Source organism: Thalassophryne amazonica, chromosome 12 (genome assembly GCF_902500255.1).
Source record: "Thalassophryne amazonica chromosome 12, fThaAma1.1, whole genome shotgun sequence".
NCBI classification, from domain to species: Eukaryota; Metazoa; Chordata; class Actinopteri; order Batrachoidiformes; family Batrachoididae; genus Thalassophryne; species Thalassophryne amazonica.
The window spans coordinates 98,045,759-98,067,298 of record NC_047114.1 but is presented as its reverse complement, the minus strand read 5'-3'; the positions used below and the strand labels follow the sequence as shown (position 1 = coordinate 98,067,298).

The window sequence follows — 21,540 nt, the reverse complement described above, 5'->3', positions numbered from 1 at the left end:
TTTTCAAAATGTTTACCTTGAATTCAAAAAAACCTGAACATGACTAAATATAACTGATTATAATTAAATTCTTTGGTGTGAGTTTAGACCACAAAATATGCTGGAAACCACACGTTAAATATGTTAGAGGGAAGTCGGCACGGAGCGCTGCTGTCCTGGGAAAAACAAGACACACACTAATAAATAGGAAAGCATTATATACTTTATATATTAAGAGCCAAATGGCCTCTGTGTAAATGTGTGTGTAACTTCGATCACGGAGAAACTGGGGAGAGCTGACATTTGCCGTTTGGTATGCTTATGTACTTTGGGTGAAGGATGAATGCCGCCAAAACAGAACAGTGATAAGACTAATAGTTAATAATACTATTAGTCTATAAGTAATTATTAACTATAAGTTAATACGTTTTGGAGCAATTAGGGATATTAACTAACTACAGTGAACAGTGGATGTTGATATATCACCATGAATCAGTCGCTGGTAACCAGACAAGCTCTGAACAAAGGAAACACAGTAAAACTCACATATAATGGATTCAGGTGGACCAGTGAATTTTGTCTATTATAACCAAAATCTATTACACATATAAAACGGACAAAATCTGTTATATTTATGTAACATGTTAGTTACAGTCAGGAGGCGCCGAACGATCTACGGGGAATCCTGAATCGGGATCTGCCTCATTTAATGACCGGGTCTGGAAAAAAATTAACACCTGCCTTAAATAAGAAGCAGGTATCATGTCCATTAAAAAGATTAGATTTGGTCGAGTCACTCTTTTTTCTAAGTCCACTGCGCATAGAGTGGTACCATAAAATCCTAAACCCTGATTTACATTTCTGCAGCTCAGTAACTCTGTGAGATGCAGTAACGTTGACGTGTGTGACAGTTTTAAAATTCTCCATCACGTATCTATGGAATTTTTCTGCATTTTGCTTTTCTGGATTAATTTGTCCCTCAACGAGCTCTTCTATCTACAACCTCCAAATCAAAGGTAAGGTGTACAGTTTCCTTCATGAATTGCGGGTGTAATCAGCTGCACACCGCATAAACTTTTAAAATATGATGGGAGAGGAAGGAGTGAAAACGTAAAAGTGATCATAGCCTTTTGCGGTGTCCGATGTAGCAGGTGCACATCAGACTGTGGGTCCCGTCTGTTTGAAAAAAGAAACAAACAAAACGCGGGTATCAGGGCTGAACTTTAATGTTGCACCACTGTTGCTGGGCACGTCCAGACTGCACTGTCTGGCAGATGCGAGGGTTTTTTACTGGGAATGCAGTCGTCGGACAGGATGTTTTGTCCAATGTGAGTGAAAAACTGTTATCCAAAACCGTATATAACAATACCCCCACCCCCACTCCCCCATCTGTGCCCCTGGTTAACTTCCCCACACCACTTTCCACTTCTGTCCCATTCCATACAATTCTCAACTCACAACCACGCCCCGCTCCTCCTCCCACCACTTCACCCCCACCAACCAGCACTCAACTCCCCTGCCTGTCCCTCTCATTACCCCATGTGAGAAATTAGCTCAGGAAGCTCAAGGAAGAAGCTGATGCCATCAGGCTGGTCGTGATGGCATCAGCTCCAGGCTCCTCATATCCTGTGCAGACCAGCTGTGCAGGATAATGGAGCACATCTTCAGCTTGAGCCTGAAACTTGGGAGAGTGCCTCAGCTGTCTGGTACCAGTTCAGAAGAAAAGGTCACCACACCTGGAGAACTTCAGCAGCTTCAGGCCAGTAGCACTGACATCGAATGTGATGAACACCCAGGAGAGGCTGGTCCTTGGACATCTTCGCCCCCCTGTGAAATCATCAATGGATCCAGTTCAGTTTGCGCATCAGCCTGGCATTGGAGTGGACGATGCAGTGAGCTACTTCCAACATGAAGCTCTCTCTCACCTTGAAAAGCCTAGGAGCACTGTGAGAATCATGTTTTTTGATTTCTCCGGAGCTTTCATACCATACAGCTGGTGCTTCTGAGGGACAAGCTGGAGACCACAGGTGTGGATCCCTGCCTCTCATCTTGGATCTTGGACTACCTCACAGAACAACCACAGTATGTTAGGGCTCAGGACTGCGTCTGTGACATGTTCTCAGGCAGTGATCCTCTTAAAGCCTGAAAATATGATGACTAAACAAGGTTCACCACAGCATTTTAAGAGCACTGAGTAGGTGATGTGCAGTAAAAGGTCACCAAAGCTGAAGGGAGCAAGTCAGTAGTGTGGCAGCATCACCACCAAACGAGTAAGACCAGCGGGACAAGCTTGCCCAAAAGGAAACTTGATCGAAGAAATTAAGCACAACCTCAATTGCTGTGATGGTCCTAAGAGCGGACAAGGAGGCATTATAGTGGAAGATGGTTCCATCCTGGCAGATGTCTCTGCTGTACCGTCATGCTAGGCTGGCTGCTGTGAGGAGTTGTTGAGCAGGCTGAGCCTCCTGCTGGGAAGTTACACATCTCCATTGATAGAATTCTTGTGGTTGATTCTCCAGTTAACTACCAACCAAGTGCTCCCCCCACCCCCTCCATCTGTCCCCCGTCGTGGAGAAGCTGCAATTTTGCCTTACAAATTAAAGGCCTTGCGTACAGGGAAACAATTTTTTATATGTCAATTTCAAAACTGGTCTGTAAACACAGGACCGTTTCCACTGAAAATAATGTAACACATATGCCAGGCCTGTATGTGGCACTGTAATGCTCCCACAAAAAATGAAGGCATAAAGCACGCCAATCAATGTAGCAGCAGAAGCAAGAACTTTACAAAACAGCACTGAGTCAACATGAAGCCTTTTAAGCTGACTTGTTGCGTTCTTTCAGCCAGATTCATCATCACAGCCAAAACCTGTTGTTCACATAAGATGCCTCTGTTTTAGAAGATGACACCTGGAAATACTCTAATTCCTTATGTTGGATATTGCTTGTGAGTAAATGCTGAGTTACGCAGGGTGGAGTTGTCTGTAAAGAAATCCCTCGGTGTTTGTCTGCTCCGAGTACATTTCTCAGCCCACTGCCACTTGTCCTGCCACCACCACCACCACCAACAACAAAAAAAATAACGTACTCGTATTTTAAAAGCTGAAAGTGTTGCAAGAGTCCCTTTATTCATGTCAGTGTTCACCACAGCCATTCTTCTCGTCAGCATTCTGTTATAGTCTATTATGAGCAGGAGATGCCGGTACACCCGGAGAAAATTCATTATACAAAATGTAAACATTGTTTTCTTGTTTTATGGCCAATTCTGCCATTAGAGAGGTGGGTCTGACACATTGAAAGATCGTGAGATGACACCGCTTCACTTAACGAAGGGCAACAAAGCCCAAATGAAACAAGAAATCTGGACTTTCATTAATTTTCGTTGGCATTGTTTAACCTTCGTGTAGCTTCGTTTGTGCAGCTGGCGCTTCGTCAGGATTTTTAAACTGTCGAAAAATTTTAATGAATGCCATCAAAAACCTCAATTTGTACGTATTTCATTTTGCTGTCGTTCTTGATGGTTTCTTACTGTTTGCTTAGTTTTTGTAACGTTAGCTTTTAGTTTGACTTTGTTCGACCAGCTGAGTGTTTTCATACAGTGCAGAAGCCAGTTTGTGAGCACTGCTGCTGCCATTGTGTTCAAGTACCGTTGGACATTACAGGGCAAACTCAGCCTGTTTGCTTGGATTTTTTTTTTTTTTTTTTAATCAGAGTGGAGGGTCAGCTTCACTGGGCACCTTATACAGGCCAGAATTAATGTTTTGTGTGGATATAATGAATTATTTTACCAAAAATAAAATGAAAACCAGTGCCACAAGCAACTGCTGAATTTGACACAACAAAAAATTGTGTAATTTCCAACGGTACATGAATGCAGCGTCAGCAGCATTCGCGTGCGCTTATTATTTTTTATTAAATATAACAATATGAGTGTAGGAATGACAATCCAGCCCTTCTGTACATGTGGCAACAGGTAGATGATTCAGATGATTATATAAGAGCTGTTCTGGAAGGCAGAATTCAGGTTGTGGATCAGCTGCAGCTGGTTGAAATAACTGCACATGGGGAGTCAATGTGCGGCGTTCACACAGACTGATTAATTTACTGCTTTGATTATATATTCAGTTATATTAGCGTGTGTGGTTAGTGTGGTGGTGGGTTTTTTTAATATGTTTTTGTTTTGTAAAAATGAGGCATCTTGTTGAGCAAGCGCTTCAGGTTTTTTTTTTTTAAATTGTAACAAGACAGAGCACGCAGCAGCATGTCGTGAGTCTGAACCAGACAGTGAGGATTCTGATGATGAAGGAGATGATCCCTCTTTTGTTTTGGATGAGCAACCAGAGCAGGTGGATCCACCAATGTGTGCACAGATCTCCACAGTTGGTCAGATGGTGTGCTTCTGTTTGCAGCGTCTCCAGGACTCAGACACTACTGAGCTCTGGCTCAGTGCCGAGCCCTGGGACACAGAGCAGGATACAGACACACACTGCTCCAGCAGTGGCCCCAGGTGCCTTTCGTTTAAAGTTTCGAGATCAACGTTAGCTTCGGTTTTGTTCTGTTGCTCTTTCGTTCCTTTTGCGCTCTTGACTTGCAGGCTATTCGGTGATGGGAAGAGTCAAAAGCTCATTCGTCCACCTTTTCTCGACGTTTTGTGACATTTTGCCCTTCGTTCAGGAATCGTCATATGCTGTGTGACCGGGTCATTACCTGCACTGAGGTGAAAAAGGACTGGACTGTTGCTCAGTGGTCCAAAGTCCTCTTTTCATATAAAAGTAAATTTTTGCATTTCATCTCGAAATCAAGATCCCAGAGTTTGGAGGAACAGTGGCAAGACACAAAATTCAAGGTGGTTGAAGTCCAGTGTGAAGTTTCAGCCCACTCTCACGTTTATTTTCATGTTCCTGTCACGAAATGAATCAAATTTTCGTGACAGGGTTTTTTTTAACTGTCTACTACTAACCCTATTACTGATCCTCAACCCTAACCTTAACCATAACCTAACCCTACCCCTTCCCCCAACCCTAACCATAACCACCCCGACCCCCCCACCCCCAAACCCCTGCTTCTCTTTTAATTTCATGCAGCCATCACAGATTGAATTGGAATGAATTTGTGCTGTCGTGACGAAAACGAGGTGCTGAGACCAGGCTGGAAGTTTCCACAGTCAGTGATGATTTGGTACCATGTCCTCTGCTGGTGTTGATCAACTGTGTTTTATCAAGTCCAAAATCACCGCAGCCGTCTACGAAGACATTTTAGAGCAGCACTTCATGCTTGACTCTGTTGTGAACCTTTATGAAGATGCCAATTTTCTTTTCCAGCAGGACTTGGCACTGCTCACAGTGCCAAAACTACTGGTACTTGGTTTTCTGACCATGGTATTACTGGACTTGATTTGACTCAAAGACAATACCTTATAGATTCTCCATGGGGTACTGTCAAAAGGAAGATGAGAGACACCAGACCAACAAGCCAGATGAGCTGAAAGTAACTGTCAAAGCAACCTGGACTTCCAGAACAGCTCAGCAGGTCCACCTCCACACCCCGCGGTACTGACGCAGGAATAATTTGACATAAACATCGAGTTGATTGTTAAAAGGGCCCAACAGAGAATCTACAAGCTGCAGAAGTTTAATTCCTATGGTGTCTCTAAATCTAGTCTGTGGACAACCCAAGCTGTCAAACATCAAGAGTATGACTTCTTTCATTATCTGCTCCAGAATTATTGGAGCCCAACAGAGTAATCTGAACTGTCTTAGGGAGGAACAAGCACTTCTCATTACTCGTCTCCAGCCAGAAAGACAAACTACTCCAGATATTGTGATATATGTGTTTCATGCTGTAATCTAAATTAAATTTGAAAAAAACAAAACCCTTGAATATGTAAAATTTTCACTTTTAATTTACTGTCATCTCTTTTTGATGCACCTCTTTAAACACTAGTGTGAAGAGGTGCATCTTTAAAGAATTTCAGTCTTTAAGGAATTTTAACAGAATAATGACAGAATTTATACTGAGATAAAAATTCAGAGAAAACTGTACTGTAGCTACAGTGTCCCCTGTCGGCGGACTCAGACTCGAAACTTTAATTTTTCTTCGTGTTCGCTTTGGTGTCAGACCATCATAATTCGTTACACGTCAGTGAGTTTGCACATAATTAGTCAGCTGGTCAGAATATTTAACGTAAACTAAGAACGCAGGTTCGTGAAACAAGTTTCACAAGAGAAACTGAAACAGGTTTCACGACCGCAGTTTTTTTTTTTTTTTTCCTTAAACTGAAGCACTGAGAGACTGAGAAACTCGGACTGAGAACACAGCGACAAAGTGGCAAGAAATAACTCACCGACACGGCAGAAACGAACTCCGAATCCAAACCACAAAAACGACCTCCGAGTCCGAACCGGAACTCAGCACAGGAACAGGAAGCAGGAATCCAATGAGCAGCGGCCACGTGACACACAGCCAATCAATCCCCGCCCCGCGCGTCTCCTCCCCAAAGTGGGCCACGTGGTGATTACATTTTTTGTTTGTTTGTAATAACTAACTTCAAATGTACACAAAACACACAAATTAGGAATTACTGAAAATAACACAACAAAGCACAAACATTATGTCCCCGAAGAACAAATAAGAGAGCAGGAGCCTGATCAATCAATCAATCAATCAATCAATCAATCAATCAATCAATCAATCAGTCAGTCAGACAGACAGTCAATCAATCAGAGTGTGTTAATCAATCATTCAATCAATCAGTCAATCAATAAAGCAATCAATCAGTAAATCAACCAATCAGTCAATCAGTCAGCAAATCAGTCAGGCAGTCAGTCGAAGGAGAAAGGATCTTTGTTTCAAATTGTATTTCATTTGTGAACAGGTACGTTACTGTTGCTGGTTTTGCGCAAATATGCTCAACCATTGCAATTTTCAGCCCACACGTGGCAATGTTAAGAATAGTCGTATCAAAATAACATTTTGCACAAAACATTTTCTCATCAAGATGAACAATTTTGTCACGAAGCACTTAAGAAAGTGACATTTTTATTTTTGGCAAACTGTAGAGGACCACCCTAATATCTATGGTAAATGGATTGCATTTATATAGCGCTTTTCCATCTGCATTGCTCAAAGCGCTTTACAATAATGCTTCACATTCACCCCAATGTCATGGTGCTGCCATACAAGGGACCTACTACACACCGAGAGCAACTTGGGGATTAAGAACCTTGCCCAAGGGTCCTTAGTGATTTTCCAGTCAGGCTAGGATTTGAACCAAGGATCCTCTGGTCTCAAGCCCTTAAACACTTAACCACTAGACCATCACCTCCCCTACTGCAACATATATATATTCTGCAATTAACATAGAAGTAGAGAGATGGAATGCCAACTCAAGATCTTGTTCCACTGAGTTCTGTTTGTGAGCTTGAGACCCCGAGATTTCGGCCACTCGGGCGCGAGAGTTGGGGTAATTTCACTTCCGGTTGTCTGCCAGATGCACTTGTAAAGCGTAGTTTCTGTGTTTTTCTTGCATTTTCTGCCGTGGCTTCAACAAGTTATCCCCTTGAAGTATGTTGTGTAGCTTGAATGAAGTTCTTGTTGATTTTAAATCTTATTCAGGACAAAACTTGCTAATATTATTGATAAGAGCATGCAGACTGTCAGCAACTGTGGCGGAAAATCACGGTCAATAATCATTAATTATTCTTAAAACATTTATAAAAATACAATAAAACCCCACATCATTCATCATTAATCAATCAATTCAATCAATTTTATTTATATAGCGCCAAATCACAACAAACAGTTGCCCCAAGGCGCTTTATATTGTAAGGCAAGGCCATACAATAATTACGTAAAAACCCCAACGGTCAAAACGACCCCCTGTGAGCAAGCACTTGGCGACAGTGGGAAGGAAAAACTCCCTTTTAACAGGAAGAAACCTCCAGCAGAACCAGGCTCAGGGAGGGGCAGTCTTCTGCTGGGACTGGTTGGGGCTGAGAGAGAGAACCAGGAAAAAGACATGCTGTGGAGGGGAGCAGAGATCAATCACTAATGATTAAATGCAGAGTGGTGCATACAGAGCAAAAAGAGAAAGAAACATTCAGTGCATTATGGGAACCCCCCCAGCAGTCTAAGTCTATAGCAGCATAACTAAGGGATGGCTCAGGGTCACCTGATCCAGCCCTAACTATAAGCCTTAGCAAAAAGGAAAGTTTTAAGCCTAATCTTAAAAGTAGAGAGGGTGTCTGTCTCCCTGATCTGAATTGGGAGCTGGTTCCACAGGAGAGGAGCCTGAAAGCTGAAGGCTCTGCCTCCCATTCTACTCTTACAAACCCTAGGAACTACAAGTAAGCCTGCAGTCTGAGAGCAAAGCGCTCTATTGGGGTGATATGGTACTACGAGGTAGAAGGGACCTGACTATTCAAAACCTTATAAGTAAGAAGAAGAATTTTAAATTCTATTCTAGAATTAACAGGAAGCCAATGAAGAGAGGCCAATATGGGTGAGATATGCTCTCTCCTTCTAGTCCCCGTCAGTACTCTAGCTGCAGCATTTTGAATTAACTGAAGGATTTTCAGGGAACTTTTAGGACAATCAATCAACTCAATCAACTTTTTTTTTATATAGCGCCAGATCACAACAGACAGTTGCCCCAAGGCGCTCTATATTGTAAGGCAAGGCCATACAATAATTATGAAAAACCCCAACGGTCAAAACGACCCCCTGTAAGCAAGCACGTGGCTACAGTGGGAAGGAAAAACTCCCCTTTAACAGGAAGAAACCTCCAGCAGAACCAGGCTCAGGGAGGGGCAGTCTTCTGCTGAGACTGGTTGGGGCTGAGGGAAAGAACCAGGAAAAAGACATGCTGTGGAGGGGGGCAGAGATCGATCACTAATGATTAAATGCAGAGTGATGCATACAAAGCAAAAAGAGAAAGAAACAGTGCATCATGGGAACCCCCCCACAGTCTACGTCTAAAGCAGCATAACCAAGGGATGGTCCAGGGTCACCTGATCCAGCCCTAACTATAAGCCTTAGCAAAAAGGAAAGTTTTAAGCCTAATCTTAAAAGTAGAGAGGGTATCTGTCTCCCTGATCTGAATTGGGAGCTGGTTCCACAGGAGAGGAGCCTGAAAGCTGAAGGCTCTGCCTCCCATTCTACTCTTGCAAACCCTAGGAACTACGAGTAAGCCTGCAGTCTGAGAGCGAAGCGCTCTAATGGGGTAATATGGTACTACGAGGTCCCTAAGATAAGATGGGACCTGATTATTCAAAACCTTATAAGTAAGAAGAAGAATTTTAAATTCTATTCTAGAATTAACAGGAAGCCAATGAAGAGAGGCCAACACGGGTGAGATATGCTCTCTCCTGCTAGTCCCCGTCAGTACTCTAGCTGCAGCATTTTGAATTAACTGAAGGCTTTTTAGGGAACTTTTAGGACAACCTGATAATAATGAATTACAATAGTCCAGCCTAGAGGAAATAAATGCATGAATTAGTTTTTTCAGCATCACTCTGAGACAAGACCTTTCTGATTTTAGAGATATTGCGTAAATGCAAAAAGGCAGTCCTACATATTTGTTTAATATGCGCCTTGAATTACATATCCTGATCAAAAATGACTCCAAGATTTCTCACAGTATTACTAGAGGTCAGGGTAATGCCATCCAGAGTAAGGATCTGGTTAGACACCATGTTTCTAAGATTTGTGGGGCCAAGTACAATAACTTCAGTTTTATCTGAGTTTAAAAGCAGGAAATTAGAGGTCATCCATGTCTTTATGTCTGTAAGACAATCCTGCAGTTTAGCTAATTGGTGTGTGTCCTCTGGCTTCATGGATAAATAAAGCTGGGTATCATCTGCGTAACAATGAAAACTTAAGCAATACCGTCTAATAATACTGCCTAAGGGAAGCATGTATAAAGTGAATAAAATTGGTCCTAGCACAGAACCTTGTGGAACTCCATAATTAACTTTAGTCTGTGAAGAAGATTCCCCATTTACATGAACAAACTGTAATCTATTAGACAAATATGATTCAAACCACCGCAGCGCAGTGCCTTTAATACCTATGACATGCTCTAATCTCTGTAATAAAATTTTATGGTCAACAGTATCAAAAGCAGCACTGAGGTCCAACAGAACAAGCACAGAGATGAGTCCACTGTCCGAAGCCATAAGAAGATCATTTGTAACCTTCACTAATGCTGTTTCTGTACTATGATGAATTCTAAAACCTGACTGAAACTCTTCAAATAGACCATTCCTCTGCAGATGATCAGTTAGCTGTTTTACAACTACCCTCTCAAGAATCTTTGAGAGAAACGGAAGGTTGGAGATTGGCCTATAATTAGCTAAGATAGCTGGGTCAAGTGATGGCTTTTTAAGTAATGGTTTAATTACTGCCACCTTAAAAGCCTGTGGTACATAGCCAACTAACAAAGATAGATTGATCATATTTAAGATCGAAGCATTAAATAATGGTAGGGCTTCCTTGAGCAGCCTGGTAGGAATGGGGTCTAATAAACATGTTGATGGTTTGGATGAAGTAACTAATGAAAATAACTCAGACAGAACAATCGGAGAGAAAGAGTCTAACCAAATACCGGCATCACTGAAAGCAGCCAAAGATAACGATACGTCTTTGGGATGGTTATGAGTAATTTCTTCTCTAATAGTTAAAATTTTGTTAGCAAAGAAAGTCATGAAGTCATTACTAGTTAAAGTTAATGGAATACTCAGCTCAATAGAGCTCTGACTCTTTGTCAGCCTGGCTACAGTGCTGAAAAGAAACCTGGGGTTGTTCTTATTTTCTTCAATTAGTGATGAGTAAAAAGATGTCCTAGCTTTACGGAGGGCTTTTTTATAGAGCAACAAACTCTTTTTCCAGGCTAAGTGAAGATCTTCTAAATTAGTGAGACGCCATTTCCTCTCCAACTTACGGGTTATCTGCTTTAAGCTACGAGTTTGTGAGTTATACCACGGAGTCAGACACTTCTGATTTAAAGCTCGCTTTTTCAGAGGAGCTACAGCATCCAAAGTTGTCTTCAATGAGGATGTAAAACTATTGACGAGATACTCTAACTCCCTTACAGAGTTTAGGTAGCTACTCTGCTCTGTGTTGGTATATGACATTAGAGAACATAAAGAAGGAATCATATCCTTAAACCTAGTTACAGCGCTTTCTGAGAGACTTCTAGTGTAATGAAACTTATTCCCCACTGCAGGGTAGTCCATCAGGGTAAATGTAAATGTTATTAAGAAGTGATCAGACAGAAGGGAGTTTTCAAGATCTAAGATATGATTAAAGTGGTGGGTGGACTCATTTACTTTTTGAGCAAAGCCAATATAGTCTAATAATAGATTAAATGCAGTGTTGAGGCTGTCATTCTCAGCATCTGTGTGGATGTTAAAATCGCCCACTATAATTATCTTATCTGAGCTAAGCACTAAGTCAGACAAAAGGTCTGAAAATTCACAGAGAAACTCACAGTAACGACCAGGTGGACGATAGATAATAATAAATAAAACTGGTTTTTGGGACTTCCAATTTGGATGGACAAGACTAAGAGACAAGCCTTCAAATGAATTAAAGCTCTGTCTAGGTTTTTGATTAATTAATAAGCTGGAATGGAAGATTGCTGCTAATCCTCCGCCTCGGCCCGTGCTACGAGCATTCTGACAGTTAGTGTGACTCGGGGGTGTTGACTCATTTAAACTAACATATTCATCCTGCTGTAACCAGGTTTCTGTTAGGCAGAATAAATCAATACGTTGATCAATTATTATATCATTTACCAACAGGGACTTAGAAGAGAGAGACCTAATGTTTAATAGACCACATTTAACTGTTTTAGTCTGTGGTACAGTTGAAGGTGCTATATTATTTTTTCTTTTTGAATTTTTATGCTTAAATAGATTTTTGCTGGTTATTGGTGGTCTGGGAGCAGGCACCATCCCTACAGGGATGGGGTAATGAGGGGATGGCAGGGGGAGAGAAGCTGCAGAGAGGTGTATAAGACCACAGCTCTGCCTCCTGGTCCCAACGCTGGACAGTCACAGTTTGGAGGATCCAAGAAAATTGGCCAGATTTCTAGAAATGAGAGCTGCTCCATCCAAAGTGGGATGGATGCCGTCTCTCCTAACAAGACCAGGTTTTCCCCAGAAGCTTTGCCAATTATCTATGAAGCCCACCTCATTTTTTGGACACCACTCAGACAGCCAGCAATTCAAGGAGAACATGCGGCTAAACATGTCACTCCCGGTCTGATTGGGGAGGGGCCCAGAGAAAACAACAGAGTCCGACATTGTTTTTGCAAAGTTACACACCGATTTAATGTTAATTTTAGTGACCTCCGATTGGCGTAACCGAGTGTCATTACTGCCGACGTGAATTACAATCTTACCAAATTTACGCTTAGCCTTAGCCAGCAATTTCAAATTTCCTTCAATGTCGCCTGCTCTGGCCCCCGGAAGACAATTGACTATGGTTGCTGGTGTCGCTAACTTCACATTTCTCAAAACAGAGTCAGTTTGATCCTCGGCGAGTGTATCGTCGAGTGGGGAAAAACGGTTAGAGATGTGAACGGGTTGACGGTGTACATGGGGCTTCTGTTTAGGGCTACGCTTCCTCCTCACAGTCACCCAGTCAGCCTGCTTTCCCAACTGCTCGGGATCTGCCAGAGGGGAACTAACGGCGGCTAAGCAACCGTGGTCCGCACCGACTACAGGGGCCTGGCTAATTGTAGAATTTTCCACGGTGCGGAGCCGAGTCTCCAATTCGCCCAGCCTGGCCTCCAAAGCTACGAATAAGCTACACTTATTACAAGTACCGTTACTGCTAAAGGAGGCCGAGGAATAACTAAACATTTCACACCCAGAGCAGAAAAGTACGGGAGAGACAGGAGAAGCCGCCAAGCTAAATCGGCTAAGAGCTAGTAGGTACGCTAACCTAGAGGATTCCTAAAAACACGCAAAGTGAATAATGTGTAAATAATTTAGAGGTGATTCAGCAGAAGGAGTGCTTTAGTTAAGGCACCAGACAGACCATGAAGCAGCACAGATAACGCACGGCAACAGCGCCAAAAAACAAAATAAAATAAAAATCCACCTGACAGGCCATGAAACAGCACAGGTAACGCACGACAACGGTGCTAAAGAAAAAAATAAAATAAAATAAAAATCCACCAGACACGCTGTGGAGCAGCACAGATAACGCAGGGCAAGAGTACTAAAAAATAAAATAAAATAAAAATCCACCAGACAGGCTGTGGAGCAGCACAGGCAACGCACGGCAGCAGTGCTAGAAAATAAAATAAAAATCCACCAGACAGGCCATGGAACAGCACAGGTAACGCACGACAACGGTGCTAAAATAAAATAAAAATCCACCAGACACGCTGTGGAGCAGCACAGGTAACGCATGACAACAGTGCTAAAAAATAAAATAAAAACGAAAGCTAACTAGCTTGCTAACGCTAATGAAAGTTAGCTGATGAAAGTGCTCCGTCGCGACGTTTCGACCGTTAGAGGTCTTCTTTAGGCGTTGGAGCACGGTGAAAAAGTAAAAAAAAAGTAAAAAAGTCTTGAAAAAGACTGTTAGTTCAAAGTCCAAAGCAGCAGGTAGCAGTCTCTGTGTAAACAGTTCCAACAGAGAGCCAAAATTCTGATGCAACGTCTCAGTCGTGGATTGTCCTGATAGGGACCCGCACGAGAATGCAACCTGAGACAACCTGATAATAATGATTTACAATAGTCCAGCCTAGAGGAAATAAATGCATGAATTAGTTTTTCAGCATCACTCTGAGACAAGACCTTTCTAATTTTAGAGATATTGCGTAAATGCAAAAAAGCAGTCTTACATATTTGTTTAATATGCGCTTTGAATGACATATCCTGATCAAAAATGACTCCAAGATTTCTCACAGTATTACTAGAGGTCAGGGTAATGCCATCCAGAGTAAGGATCTGGTTAGACACCATGTTTCTAAGATTTGTGGGGCCAAGTACAATAACTTCAGTTTTATCTGAGTTTAAAAGCAGGAAATTAGAGGTCATCCATGTCTTTATGTCTGTAAGACAATCCTGCAGTTTAGCTAATTGGTGTGTGTCCTCTGGCTTCATGGATAGATAAAGCTGGGTATCATCTGCGTAACAATGAAAATTTAAGCAATGCCGTCTAACAATACTGCCTAAGGGAAGCATGTATAAAGTGAATAAAATTGGTCCTAGCACAGAACCTTGTGGAACTCCATAATTAACCTTAGTCTGTGAAGAAGATTCCCCATTTACATGAACAAATTGTAATCTATTAGATAAATATGCTCATTAAAAAAGCATCATAGTAAAACTCATAAATATAACCGTATAAAACTCATAAATAGCACAGTAAAATTCATCAAACATGAAATCATCAATCAATAAAAATCAAACACCATAAAAATCAAACACCATAAAATAATCATAGTATTTTTTGAAGTAATAAGATTCGGAGCTTTTACCACATGATGTGTTATGTGCTGACGCGGGTCAGAGAACCGAACCAGCATCTGACAATGGCCCAGCGCTAAATAACCCGAAAGCGGTTCCAAGAAACAAATTTATTCCCCCTCATGTGCAATAATTCGTGTACAACATAAATAGTCAGCTGTCTTGGCAAGGTGAAGGACGGCGCGCTCTCCAGCGCCCAAATGGATCAAAAGCCCGGCACTTCACCGCCGAACACCCCCAAGGTGAATACGACAAACTGACTCTGTGAAGGACGGAAAAGGTGAGGTAAGTCAACAGAGCTACAACAAATATCCTTCAGAGGCACACACTATCAGCAACACATTCAGGTCTGAATTTAAGCCTTATGTAAATGAGCAGCTTCTCACAACAGGTGGAGGATCATCAATCCGTACGCCACGGCAGTGAGAAGCAAACTGCACAATTCTCATCAATGTTCAAATATACTGCGTAACAAAATGCCAAATTACTATTAACGATTATTCAGACGATAATCACCTCTGATGTGTGCTGACAGCATGTGTCCCTCACCCGTCCTCCTTCACAGGCACAATGTGTCAAACCCTGGCGCGGTCCTCAGCGTCTCACAACCGAACGTCACAAGGTCGAGTTCCCGGCAATTCTGCTCAAATCACTCATGGCTTAAATGCAGAACGCCATCTCATTATCTGCTTCAGCTGAAAGTCTTTAAGTCTGCACGTGAGCATCATCCACAGGTGCTGCAAGTTGTTAGGCCTGCACGTGAACATCCTCCACAGGTGCAGCCAATAGTTCTGATGAGGGTGAAGGACTCTTCCGCCAGCACCTTCTCCACAGAAAAAAACAGTTTGCATACCACCTGGAGAGCAAAGAAAAGAAAACAGCACCCAAATGTCCAGCCAAACCCCCCAACACACAACAGTACCCCCCCATCAACGGGAAGCCTCCCTGCGACCGAACAGACCAGGCCCGAGAACAGCACCTCCCTCTGGGGTCCACAACAGGAAGCAGACGGTGTAACGCCCCCAAAGTCCACAGCAGACAGCAGGACAGGGCACCGCGGCTGGAAGGCCGGCTGGCATCAACAAAAACCCCAAAAGAGTCCCAAGTACAATCTAACATACAAGAAAAATACAAAACCCACTCAAACCCTCCCCAGGGGACCGTCCCATCCAACCCCGGGAAGAAAAGAAAAACTCCCAAATCCAATAACCCAACATAGCCCCGACAACACAATACAAACACAATTTCACAAAGAAAAATAACAAACAACCCCTCCAGACGGCGTGCAGAGCTCAACACCCCCAGAAGACCTTTACCGCCAGTTCCAGGAGTAATAACCAAAGCCGGAATCCCACAGAGGTCCCCAGGTATACATGGAGCAACAGCGCCCCCCAGAGGACCGTACCATCAACCCCAGGAGGCACCCTCCCCACAACCCAGGAACCCCAGACCAGGCCACACTTGGCTAGTTGGCCCCACAATCAATTCCCCCCCAGAGGACCGTCCCATCAACCCTGGAGGTGGAACCTGGAAGGAAACATAAAAAACACAAAAATCCAACCCCCGGCAGACTCCACTAAACCACCCCGGGGGCAAAGAAAACAACCGGAAACCCTGTTACCCTCCCCAGCACCCCGAAAGACCCCAGATTACTCCCAGAGCCTATCGTCAGTATAATTTTGGCGAACGGCACAAAACTACCAAGCCGGGGAAGGAAACAGGAAAAACTAACCCAGTCCCATCCCCTAAGCGCAGCGGAAAACCGGAAATACGTCCGGTGCCCGACCATACCACCAGCCTATCGGGAGGGGTGGAACTACCGAAATCGCGAACGGCACAGATCGGCCCACCACTCCGACTGAGGTACGTTCCCGCTGCACTACACCCCGGTAACACCAATGATGAACGGTCAAAGGCCCACCGGGGCTGGAGTGGAACCGGGTAACAACCAAACCCAAAAAAACGCCCCTGACAACCCCCCCCCCCCCCCCCCCCCAGGCGCAGAGGTTTTCTGAGAAGCGCTCAGCGTAACCAACCTGCACCACCCCACAACCCAAAAGACAAACGGTCTTAGAGTACGTGAGGTTGGGGTTAGGGAAACAGGGAAATAAAAAACAACAAAACGACCCAATCCACAAACAAAAATTACCTAAGTTCAAATAATGAAGACATACGATTACCTGAGTCCAGCCGAGCTCCGAACTGCCAGTCGTTCACCCAACCAGAACAGCCTCTAATTCCCTAAACACTTTATAACCCCTACATGAAAACAAAAACAGACCAAATAACTAAATAACCAGAGGTCTGCCCCTTTTTTTTTTCTTTTTTATATATATATTATGCCTGTCCAAAAACACCTGGAGATACGTCATCGTTATCTTTCTTGACGCTTATGTGACCGGGGCAATATGGCTGTTTCAGCTCGTCCGACCTGCATGGGCTCATCCGCAAGAGGAGCCAGAGGTCCCGTCGGAGGAGTCTCAGTGGGGCGAAGAAGAGGCGGCCCTGATCTGTGTTGGGGAAAGCCCCGAGACGGAAAGACCCGCTCAGATGTCCGCCCTCTCTCGCGTCCACACTCCTTTATCCGATCATCTAGACGAATAACCAAAGATATTAGCTCATCTAAATCTTTTGGTTCGTCACGGACTGCTAGCTCGTCTTTTAATAAATCGTTCAAACCATCCACAAACACTCCTCTCAAAGCTACGGCATTCCAACCGGACTGAGCAGAAAAAACTCGGAAATCAACGGAATAATCCGCCACACTCCGTCTCCCCTGCCTGAGATTCAGCAACCGTTGGGCAACGGTATTTGTTTTCACTGGATGGTCAAAAACCAATCGGAACTCCCGGGAGAAATCCTTAAAGGATCCTAACAATGGAGAGTTACTGCTCCACAACGCAGTGACCCAAGCTAAGGCGTCACATCGAAGCAAATTTGTCACATATGAGACACGGCTACCATCAGAAGAGAAGGAAGCCGGTCGCTGAGCAAAAACCAGAGAACATTGCATCAAAAACGGAGCACAGGCTTCAGCGTTTCCCGCATAATGACAAATAATTGGTTCGGAAGCCGACTCTCTGGGTGACGGAGTTATCTGCACCGGTATCGATGGTGCCGCAGCTGGAGCAGCAGGAAGCGGAACGGCTTGCGCTGCGAGCTCCGTAACGCGGGCATCTGTTTGTTTAATTTGGTTTGCGAGATGCTGTAATTGCTCCCATATCTTCTCCAAGTGTTCTTGAACTCTTTCCGCAAATGGAACCGCTTCTGCCGCTGGGTCCATTTTGTACTGGCCGGGAACTACTGATGTGTTATGTGCTGACGCGGGTCAGAGAACCGAACCAGCATCTGACAATGGCCCAGCGCTAAATAACCCGAAAGCGGTTCCAAGAAACAAATTTATTCCCCCTCATGTGCAATAATTCGTGTACAACATAAATAGTCAGCTGTCTTGGCAAGGTGAAGGACGGCACGCTCTCCAGCGCCCAAATGGATCAAAGCCCGGCACTTCTGGACTCAGATTCACCGCCGAACACCCCCCAGGTGGATACGACAAACTGACTCTGTGAAGGACGGAAAAGGTGAGGTAAGTCAACAGAGCTACAACAAATATCCTTCAGAGGCACACACTATCAGCAACACATTCAGGTCTGAATTTAAGCCTTATGTAAATGAGCAGCTTCTCACAACAGGTGGAGGATCATCAATCCGTACGCCACGGCAGTGAGAAGCAAACTGCACAATTCTCATCAATGTTCAAATATACTGCGTAACAAAATGCCAAATTACTATTAACGATTATTCAGACGATAATCACCTCTGATGTGTGCTGACAGCATGTGTCCCTCACCCGTCCTCCTTCACAGGCACAATGTGTCAAACCCTGGCGCGGTCCTCAGCGTCTCACAACCGAACGTCACAAGGTCGAGTTCCCGGCAATTCTGCTCAAATCACTCATGGCTTAAATGCAGAACGCCATCTCATTATCTGCTTCAGCTGAAAGTCTTTAAGTCTGCACGTGAGCATCATCCACAGGTGCAGCCAAAAGTTCTGATGAGGGTGAAGGACTCTTCCGCCAGCACCTTCTCCACAGAAAAAAACAGTTTGCATACCACCTGGAGAGCAAAGAAAAGAAAACAGCACGCAAATGTCCAGCCAAACCCCCCAACACACAACATGATGAAGGCGCCTGTTCCATAACATATATATAATGTTAATGTATATTATATACATATAATATATATATAATAATATAATGCTCCTCTTCCATGATACATGTCCAACTGGACTGGACCGGTTCAGTCACACTGTGTATTGATCTGAAGTGGAAATGATCAATCATGTATTCATTCATTCTTTCTTTCATTTTCTCTACCCACCTACTCCAAACTATGGCCACGGGGGGTGCTGGAGCCAATCATAGCAGCCGTTGGGTGTGAGGGTTCACCCTGGACAGGACACCAGTCTGTCTCAAGGTAACATGTAGAGAGACAAACACATCCACTCATACACCTACAGTCAATTTAGAATCACCAGTTCATCTAACCTGCGTGTCTTTGGATGTGGGAGGAAGCCAGAGCAGCTGGAGGGAACCCACACAAACACGGGGAGAACATGCAAACTCCACACAGAAAGGCCACAGGCGAGAAGCGAACCCATGGCCTGTTGCTGTGAGGCATCAGTGCTAATCACTAAGCCACCATGCTGCTTCATGTATTCATTCATTCAAATACTATGTATTTTTATGTTTATGTGTGTGTGTGTGTGTGTGTGTGTGTGTGTGTGTGTGTGTGTGTGTGTGTGTGTGTGTGTGTGTGTGTGGGTGGGTGGGTGGGGGGGGGGTCATGTGTGCAGATGGTGTGTGTTTGTGTGTGAATGTGAGCTGTCACTGTAAAGCCCTTTGAGTGCTTGCTTCAGATGGAGAAGAAAAGCCTTCCATTCATATTTTACAGTTAAAGATGCACGTTTGTTACGTTGTCACAAATGCAGGGCCTGAAATGAAAATGAAGACACTAAAAATATACATACAAACAAAAGCAAAAACTGCAAACAAAAAATTATATTATATTAATATAAAAATCTTATAACGTTCGTATGCACACCAACAAGCAAAGTTCTCTTCATAAGTCACACATTACCTGGAAGAGTGCACACGTCTGTCACTCCCCACCGCACATTGTCATGACAGGTGGCAGCCCGACCCCAGGAGCGGGTGGACCCACAATACAAACTCCCAAACCAGGCTTTGAAGTACAAGTCGTCATGTTTATTTCTGGCAGAGGTTCGGTACACAGGTTGTCAGAAAACAGAGCAGAGGCACAAGCAGGGTGAGACAAAAACGCAGTCATCTCCAGGCAGGGGTCTGAGGCACGGGCAAACACTGGCATATAGGCTGAGGTAAAAAGGCAGTCAAAAAACACAGAGCAAGGAACTGGTACACGGCAAGACTAATCAGGACAGAGAACAAAAAAGGCTGGAGAGTGTGCTGGAAGCGACAACAATCTGGCAAGGGACTGTGAGACTGTGAGGGTTTATATGCATGTGGACTAATTAGGAACAGGTGGTGTTACCAAGGTGCATTTGGGAGGAAGGATCCAGAAAGGGGGCGTAGCTAATGAACAAAGATACTATGTTGTGCAAGACAGTGAGGGAAGAGAACACAAGGTGGAGAGAAGAAAAGACAAAGATGTGTGAACAGGTGTCAAGAATGTGACTAAATGAAAACACAAAGCAGACTGGGACAAAGTGTGAGAGGAGGGCACAGAACTAGTGGAGTGACATGACGTGACAACACAGACAGAGATGCCAGAGGGATGAAAACAAAAAGCAGGTGCAGGTTGGAGTGAAACACAAAACTAAGAACAGAGCTACTATGGAATATAATATTACTATGAACAAAAGTAACAACGAAAACGTAGGGCTGAAAAACATAGCTAGGAACCAGGCATGACATGATAACTGATCAGGAGACATGAAACAATACTAAAGCAAAACTAAACAAGTGATAATGAAAACACAACTGACTGAACAATACCAAATGAAAACCAGATGACAAAATCAACAAGCCATGACACAAAAATACCAATACTAAAGATCAACAGAAATTAATAGATGACAACTGAATGATAAACAATGAAAACACCATCTGGCAGAACAAGAAAAGAACTTCACAATAGCTAAAGGATGCAAAGTAACAGAGAACTAAAGTAAAATAGAACAGGGAATAAATACATGATAAATAACTAATAAAATAGAACAGGAGCAGAAAGTGGGTCAAAGAAAGGGGAAGCAAGTAGACCAAAAACCTGATCAGGGCCAAGCATGACACACATCCACTCGAGGCCCGTAACATATTCCTAAAAAAGGTTGGGACGGGGACAATTTATTCTAAATACTACGAGGATTAAACCATCACTTTTACAGCCAGTTATCTTCAGACACGTCATGAACATTTCAAAGTCACTGAACATGTCATGAACTTCATTTCCATCAATCATGCAGGAACACAAACAGTTTGGTCCTGCGTCAGGTTGATCCATGCTGGAAGGAGATGAGGGAAGGAAGCGAGTGTGTTTATTTTTCATTAAGTTGTAATGAGCCTGTTGATTTTTGTTGCTGCAGTATTTGAGGGCACAACTAATGGTCTCTTTGTGCAGCTGCTCATTTGGCTTTCAGCTGGCAAACGGCAGCTGACTACAGCTGCTGTGGGGGAACATCATAGTGTTTTAGCACCAAAACACAATCAACCCGGCAGGCAGAGCGCTGCACGCCATCGTGTGGGTCGCCACCGTGCGGACCGCCGCCCTGAACTGTGACGCAACATCAGCAGAGAATCCTAGACTGAGCTTCTCCATCTGCAGACAACCTGCCATGAAGGTTGGTCCTGAACTGAAGTAAAGACAGTGGTTCTGTACCAATTCAGGGTCTGCAGCCTTCTAAGGGCAGAGTCCCACGAGACTCTGCAGGCTTCTGGCCATCAGACACAGTGGAGGCCACATCAATCCATTCTGAAATGATGCGGTCTAGCCCATGGAAGATTTTGCTATTGCGCCATTAGCTTTTCCTGCCCCTACCC

General features: G+C 43.8%; 1 protein-coding gene and 1 long non-coding RNA gene across 2 annotated transcripts in view; one reads left to right on the top strand and one right to left on the bottom strand.

Moving 5' to 3' along the window:
- The window catches only part of sdr16c5a (short chain dehydrogenase/reductase family 16C, member 5a), a 77,928-nt gene extending 71,538 nt beyond the window's left edge, over positions 1 to 6,390 (bottom strand). Inside the window, exon 1 of the mRNA XM_034183171.1 lies at positions 6,323 to 6,390. The gene's annotated coding sequence lies outside the window, so the exon portion shown is untranslated. The remainder of the gene's footprint in view (positions 1 to 6,322) is intronic.
- LOC117521824 lies at positions 945 to 20,289 on the top strand. The gene is made up of 3 exons (XR_004564067.1): positions 945 to 1,157; positions 1,919 to 1,925; positions 20,277 to 20,289. It is a non-coding gene; the product is annotated as an uncharacterized LOC117521824 (long non-coding RNA).
- The last annotated feature ends 1,251 nt before the right edge of the window (positions 20,290 to 21,540 follow it).